This window comes from Anastrepha ludens, chromosome 2 (assembly GCF_028408465.1).
Source record: "Anastrepha ludens isolate Willacy chromosome 2, idAnaLude1.1, whole genome shotgun sequence".
Taxonomy (NCBI): domain Eukaryota; kingdom Metazoa; phylum Arthropoda; class Insecta; order Diptera; family Tephritidae; genus Anastrepha; species Anastrepha ludens.
Window position 1 is genome coordinate 115,325,342 of NC_071498.1, and position 8,319 is coordinate 115,333,660.

Consider the following 8,319-nt stretch of genomic DNA (forward strand, 5'->3'; position numbering starts at 1 on the left):
GCCAATGTGAAGCGCTGCTACAACGAGTTCCAATGTAGATCCTAGTAACATGCATTTCGCGAAGGTCGTCTAAAAAGGGTTGTTGTGCCAGAAATAATCAATGGTGTGGACCAATCAATAACGCATCTTTGGGCATTAGTGAAACCTGCATACATTTAATATTTCATGAATATTTTGATGTCAGGAAGTTTTGGCTTCCTTGGATAATATCGTATAACTCGACAATTGCCCAAAAAATTACTCGTGTCGATTGATGTAAAGAAATGTTGAAGAAATTTAGCTGCGGTGGTTCAAAGCACGTCTATGACATCGTTGGAGTAACAGGTGACAAATCTTGGATCTAAGCATATGAGCCGGAAACAAAACAACTATGGAGAGTGCTTCAAGAAGTAGTAAAACCACCTCAAAGGAAATTAAGGAAAATTCATCACCGAAGATGAAACATTCTTCGCCAAGACAATGCGAGCTCTCACGTATCGGCTCACGCAAGAGAGTTTTTGAGCACTCAAATGATCATTAATGGGTTACCGTCCTTACAGTCTTGTTTTCGTAGCTGATGATTTTTATTTGTTCCCGATAATCAGAAATAACATGCGAAGTCAACGTTTTTCGGCGTCTGAAGATGCTTGTGAAGCCTTAAAACAACTCGTTTCGTACGCCTCTAAACCTGAACGGGAAATGTACTTTGAAAATTGGTTCAACCGATTCCAGAAGAGTATTGACTTCTATGGAGAATATTTTGAAAAGCAATAAAGCTATTTTTGGTATTATTTGACTTTGTTTTCATTACTATAATAGGCAACCATCGTTGTATGTTCTCACGTTCTCCGCTTTCGCATATATTAATGCGAATTACTTTGAATCACTAAATTTTTTATTTCTTCTTCGCAACTCTAATAATAATAATTATTATATACCTACAGTATAGAAGAACCAAAAATTGCTCTCCGTATTAATCGATCTGTCTTAATGTTCATGAAATGAAGGTGTTTGCATTTCTTTATGCCAAATGTGAAAGTATTAGCTCAAACTAAACTTTCTTACGCACTACCCGTACGAGTTTGTCAATTTTGGCGACCCTCGTTGTTGTTGTCGTTGTTGTTGTTGTTGTAGCAGCATAAACATTCCCCATACATACTGAAGTGACAGTAGCCAGATATAAATCCGGGTCGTTCCGGTAACGTAGAACCGACTGTCGTGGGAACGCCCTCGTAAAGTGCTATGCTTAAAACTGTTTAACCCTCTAATTGCCCGTTTGTACGACCTTTACATATAAAAAGTCTAATTTTTTTGGCCATGGAACAAACTCAGGGGGCAAATAGCATCAAGGAAAATATAATACATTTCTTTAGTTTCCCGAAAACAACACTAGCAATTTAGAAGAAATCTCCTGCTAAGATAAGGAGGCTGGGTGCCACAATGGTTCCAGGTGATTTATAATTTTCGCCATCTAAAAGCAGGAAAACATATGTGAAACCCAGCTATCGAATCCGAAGCTCAAAATTCATAGCGCAAAGGTGATGTTGTGTTGTTGGTGGGAGCAGAAGCGAGTGTTACATTTATAGATGAGCTGTTACAGGGTCCGGCGCTCGAAGTATAACCAATTAAAAAGGTCATACATTTACTTTGGAAAATTACTTTTTTTCAATTCAAGGTAAAAACTGTGTGAAATTAATACAATACAGTAGGTTCTGTTTTTATGCGGCTTTTTTTTATGCGGTTTTGAAATAGTGCGGTTTTTTTTCAAATTACAAAATGCATGTCGACCTATCGCGAATTGTACATATAAACAAGATTCTAAACCAGCTAAGCAAAAACTCATCACAGATTACATCAAAAATGCTAACCCTACAAGTATGGAACCGCCTGCATCACCATCCAGATTAGACGTGTACATTTCCTCAAGTGACGGAAGTGATTTTACGCCAAATCCTAAACGAATGCGCAACATGCGGGTATTGTCTGATTCTAATATATTTCTGACGATGTAAATTTATTTTGCGATTCTGACGTTTCTTAAATAAAGATATAATTTTCAAAAATACAATATTTTGTTTATGCGATTTTATTTAATTATTTCAGATTCATGCGGTCTATGGATATCTATAGTTATAATATGGGACTAGTGCCCTTTTTTATGCGATTTTATTACATTATTTCAGATTTATGCGGTTTTAGCATTTGAAACATATCTATAGTTTTACTATAGAACTAGTAGCTTTTTTATGCTGTTTTTTTTTATGCTGTTTCTTGCGGAACGTATCTACCGCATAAAAACAGAACCTAATGTATTAAGAATCAATTTACTTTTGCTCGATATGACTTTTGTCTACGGCCTTGAGGCGGTCCGGAATCGAATCGAAAGTTGCCCGAATGTGACGTGCAGGTACAGGGTGGGCCACATAGCGTTTGCTTTTTAAACCACAACACAAATGACATGTGAAATGTGTTCATAATTTACTTAAAGGTTTGACATTTACGAAATGGGAGTTCAATTCGTGCAAGAACTGAAGCCTAATGACCATCCAATGCATTTTCGGTTCGCTCAATGGGCAGAAAATCGTTTGACCGAAGATGAGCATTTTTACCGAAAAATCATCTTTTCTGATGAAGCTCATTTTCACATCGGTGGCTACGTCAATAAGCAAAATTGTCGGATTTGGGGCTCAGAAAATCCGCACGTTACTGTAGAGAAGCAAATGCATCCACAACGAGTCACTGTTTGGTGCGGTTTTTGGTCTGGCGGCGTCATCGGGCCATTTTTATTTCGAAAATGAGCGAGGAGCCGCGGTTACAGTAAATGGCGAGCGTTACCGTGACATGATCAACGAGTTGTTTCCAAAAATTGAAGAGGAGGACATGGAGGGCATTTGGTTTCAACAGGAGGGTGCAACTTGTCACACTGCCAACGTTACACTCGACCTTTTGGCTACCGTTTTTGAAAAGCGAATAATCAGCCGAAATTCCGATATCAATTGGCCGCCTCGGAACTGTGATTTAAGCCCGTTGAACTATTTTTTGTGGGGAGCCGTTAAGGGCAAATGATATGCGAACCATCCGGAGACGCTTGATGCTTTAAAACACGAAATCGAAGTTGCCATTACTGAAATTGGAGCCCAAACAATCGAAAATGTGTTTAAAAATTGGGTTGATCGAATGGCCGAATGATCGTAAAGCCAGTCGTGGCAGTCATTTGAACGATATTATTTTTTATTCATAAACGACAATGTTCAATCTTCAGAATAAAAAAAAAGTTTGAAAATATATTGATTAGTGTTTTTTTTATAGCCGATTCAAAAAGCAAATTTTACATGGCTCACCCTATATTTTGACCCACTCGTGGACATTGGCGTTTTTCAGCGCCTCGAGACTGATGAATCTTTTAGTTCGGGCCTTGCTCTCCAAAATGGCCCTAAGAGAATAATCCATCGGATTCGCGTCTGGTGAATTTTAGAGCCATTTTGTGGATGTTATGAAGTGTGAAACGTTGTTTTTTAGCCAGGTGCCGAGTCCTGTTGAAACGTCCTTGGTCTGCCATCGAAATGTTTGTCTGCCCACGGTTTTAAAGCAACCTCCAGAACACTTTCACGATAATATTTCACGTTTACCTTGACGCCAGGCTCGATGAAAACGATTGGAGAGCGCCCATCTGCGGTTACAGCGGCCGAAACCATTACCTGTGGCGGGTGCTGACTTCTGGTGGTCAATCGATGATTCAAATTCTTGTATGAACGGTCGGTCAAATAAACCCTATCGTTTTGGGACTTTACGAACTGCTTAATTTGATAAATTTTCTGGTCAGAAAACACAATTTAGTCAACTAAAAGACTCAAAGCGATTAATTCATTTCAAGAGGACATTGGCAGAAAAATCACAAAATATCTGGAGGTATTAATATTTGGAGTAATTTTGTATCATGAAAATGTTAGGTCTCATGTTGCTAAATACTTCGGTAAAAAACTAAATATAACCGGGTTGGGAAGTTCGTACGCAAACGTTTGTATTCATCAGACATTTAATCTTCTGATTTCCGCCTAAAATGCTCTTTCAGGCACACAGTTCACTTCACCTGAATCAACAACTTGACTTTATTTTTATCTGATGTTTAATTTTTTTGTTTGTAGAAAAATATCCATTAATACCCAGAGGGGTGGCAAAGGATTATACATGCCGATGAACAATATTTAAAAAAATTGTTTATTGATGTGTAATTGAAAACAGAAACACATTTCTATAGCACAAAAAAATTCGCATTTTCAAATTGTAGACCCAATACATGCACAGCTTCGTCGCTACTCATCAGAAAGTGACACACGCAATATTCATAGCAAGAAGTGTATTATCTATATATATAAAAAGAAGTTACATTTCCTTGGTAATCTTATAACTCAAGAACGGGCTCACCTATCCAAACCAAATTTTTAGGCTTTGTTTGGACTATTCAGTAGATGGTTTGTGTTTTAAAATTTTAAGAATCGGATACCAGTGTCTCGAGAAATAGGCCAAAACGTGAACCCGGGTAACCCTAGGATGTGTTTGTACAATATGGGTAGCAAATGGAAGCTGTTGATAATTTCTATAGTATAGAGTATTTTTCATACCGTTCCGTGACTAGGGTCTCGAGATATAATCCAAAACGTGGACCCGGGTAACCATAGGATGTGTTTGTACAATATGGGTAGCAAATGGAAGCTGCTGATGATTCTATAGTATAGAGTATTTTTGATGCCGCTCCGTGACTAGGGTCTCGAGATATCGCCCAAAATGTGGACCCCGATAACTTAAGGATGTGTTCGTACAATATGGGTAGCAAATGGGAGCTGCTGATGATTTCTATAGTATAGAGTATTTTTCATACCGTTCCGTGACTAGGGTCTCGAGATATAATCCAAAACTTGGAACCGGGTAACCCTAGGATGTGTTTGTACAATATGGGTAGCAAATGGAAGCTGCTGATGATTCTATAGTATAGAGTATTTTTGATGCCACTCCATGACTAGGGTCTCGAGATATCGCCCAAAATGTGGACCCCGATAACTTAAGGATGTGTTCGTACAATATGGGTAGCAAATGGAAGCTGTTGATGATTTCTATAGTATAGAGTATTTTTCATACCGTTCCGTGACTAGGGTCTCGAGATATAATCCAAAACGTGGACCCGGGTAACCCTAGGATGTGTTTGTACAATATGGGTAGCAAATGGAAACTGCTAATGATTCTATAGTGTAGAGTATTTTTAATGCCCCTCCGTAACTAGAGTCTCGAGATATCGCCCAAAATGTGGACCCCGATAACTTAAGGATGTGTTCGTACAATATGGGTAGCAAATGGGAGCTGTTGATGATTTCTATAGTATAGAGTATTTTGCACACCGTTCCGTGACTAGGGTCTCGAGATATAATCCAAAACGTGGACCCGGGTAACCCTAGGATGTGTTTGTACAATATGGGTAGCAAATGGAAGCTGCTGATGATTCTATAGTATAGAGTATTTTTGATGCCGCTCCGTGGCTAGGGTCTCGAGATATCGCCCAAAATGTGGACCCCGATAACTTAAGGATGTGTTCGTACAATATGGGTAGCAAATGGAAGCTGTTAATGATTTCTATAGTATAGAGTATTTTTCATACCGTTCCGTGACTAGGGTCTCGAGATATAATCCAAAACGTGGACCCGGGTAACCCTAGGATGTGTTTGTACAATATGGGTAGCAAATGGAAGCTGCTGATGATTCTATAGTATAGAATATTTTTAATGCCCCTCCGTAACTAGGGTCTCGAGATACAGACCAAAACGTGGACCTGGATAACCCTAGGATGTGTTTGAACCACATGAGTATCCATTTCGGCATAAATGTAAAGCACTTATGGATTTAATTGTGAAATTATATGTATTTGGGGAGGTGCGTTGCCATATGTACTCCATCGAATGGCAGAAAAGGGGATTGCCGCACGCACATATACTAATTTGGCTGGTACATAAAATAACTCCGAATCAAATCGATAGCCTTATATCAGCTGAAATTCCTAACCACACTGCTGATCCTGGGTTATTTCAAGTTGTCGTTATATATTAAATTTCCTTGGTAATCTTATAACTCAAGAACCGCCAAACCGATTGACACAAAAATTTTAGAGTTCTTTTCTATATTTGAGGAGGTGGTTTGTGTGAAGTTTGATTGAAATCGCTGCAGCCGTTCCTGAGTTATGATATTTTATGTGAGTAATGGTTTCCTCTCATACGAAATGCCTGTATGGGAAAAACAATAACAAATACACAGCCGCTTATGAGCGTTTCTGTTGTACTGTTGTGGTTGTAAGTGTATTATGTTAATATTAATTTTGGGCGAAAATATAATAAAAACTGGAGCATTCAAGGAACTGGAAAAACATTTTTAACTTTATTTATTTTAGCATAATTTATTTAGCGTAAAAAATTGAAATGGAAATTAAAGAATCAAAGTTTAATTACAAGTTTTTATCGGCTCTGTCACCTTACCTGTATATAGGTGACCACCACAATCAAATTTTAAAAAAGTACAGAAAAGGCTATTGTGACATCTTTAGAAAGTATGTTGAATGAAAAAATCAACTAATTCAACTGTTTAAACATTTTACGAGTTCTATAAAGAAAACTTAATATGAAAAATTTCTTGCGATATAAAAAAAACATTTTATGTATGGTGGTGCGAAGCCCACTGGGTGATGCTAGTACTTATATATTTTTATGTGTGTATGTGTATAAAAGTGAGCATTTTAAGACCACCCCAGCCAATATTAAAGCTTTCTCCTGCACTTTTTGCCATTTTTTTCTATTCTCACCATTTGACTGCACGAAACTACAGATGTGTCAAAATAAGTTAATGGGTCCAACTCATATGTATGGTTAATGGTTAATGGTTGTAAAGGGTTAAGGAGTAGCCCTTTGGCACTGCGACCATATTGATATATTGTGCACCCTATGCTGTCTATTGACTGTTAAGTATGCTTATGAATTGTACCAGCTCCTTCTGAGGGAGTGATTGAAGGTCTTCATCTGTAAGCATGAACTTGTTTAAAAACCTTTTCCTTCTATGCGTCAACCCCGGACATTCGATAATGAGATGTTCCATAGACTCCTCATCTTCGCAGCAGAATCTGCAGGTGCTGGTGTTAGTTTTGCCTAATTTATGTAGGTGTTTGTTGCAGGTGAAGTGACCCGTGAGGGCGCCTGTGAGAGTGCCTAAGCTTTTTTTGTTTAACGTGAAGGCCATGTTAGCTCTTTTAGCGTTGAAGCTTAGGAACTTTTTGGAGTGTCTAAGACCCTCTACGTTGTTCCAATGCTGATTTAATAGAGTCTTGACCCAGTATTTTACTTTTTGTTTTAGGTTGTTTTTGTTGAATCCGAACATAGGACTAGGTTCAATGAAGTTTTCATCTGCCCCTTTTTTGGCTTGAAAGTCTGCCTTTTCGTTGCCGTCATATCCCTCATGTCCCGGTACCCAAATTAATGATACATTGTTTTTGGATGCCAGATTATTGAGTGCCTTGTGGCATTCTAAGAGGGTTTTTGAGTTGTATGTATAGCTATCTAAAGCTTTTAGGACTGATTGGCTGTCCGAGAGTATTTTAATCCTTACTCTTTTGTGGTTTCTGCGTTGCATGATGTTTACTGCTTCCATTATTGCGTATAGTTCCGCTTGGAAGATAGTGGTGTCCCTGGTGAGAGTGTATGATTTGTGGATTCTGGGCCCCACTACACCTGCTCCTACACCATAAGGTGTTTTTGATCCATCAGTGTACCATTTTTGTGAATCATCATTCATCCATTTCGGGTTTGTTTTCCACTCGATCCTCTCAGGAAAGGTAACTGTGTATCCTTTTGTGAAACAGAGGGTTGGGTCAATGTGGTCTGAAAGTATTTGTATAATAATATGTATAAGTATTTGTTTATAAGTAGCTTACAAGCTTCGCAAACTGATTTTTTACAAATGAAAATCTGAGTATTTTAAATATTATTTAAGTTTAAATATTTAAATGGATTAAATAAACACCACCACAGCAATAAGTATGTTTGTCTGCACAGGAATAATGTTGTTGGCCAAGCAAACTACTACAGTTTAGGTTTGCAGTTGGCGAATTGCGCGCGTGTATGTGTGCGTGTTTTTGCTAAGGATTATCCGGTATTTAAGTTAGACCCGTCCGTTTGTACGATGTTTGCTTGTACTCTATGTACGTAGTGCATATGTATGGAGATATGTGGAATAGATATTTGCATAAGTACCCTGATAGGATTGTGTGTGCTGTTTGTTGTCGAGCTGGGGTGTGCTTTGTGTTCCCAC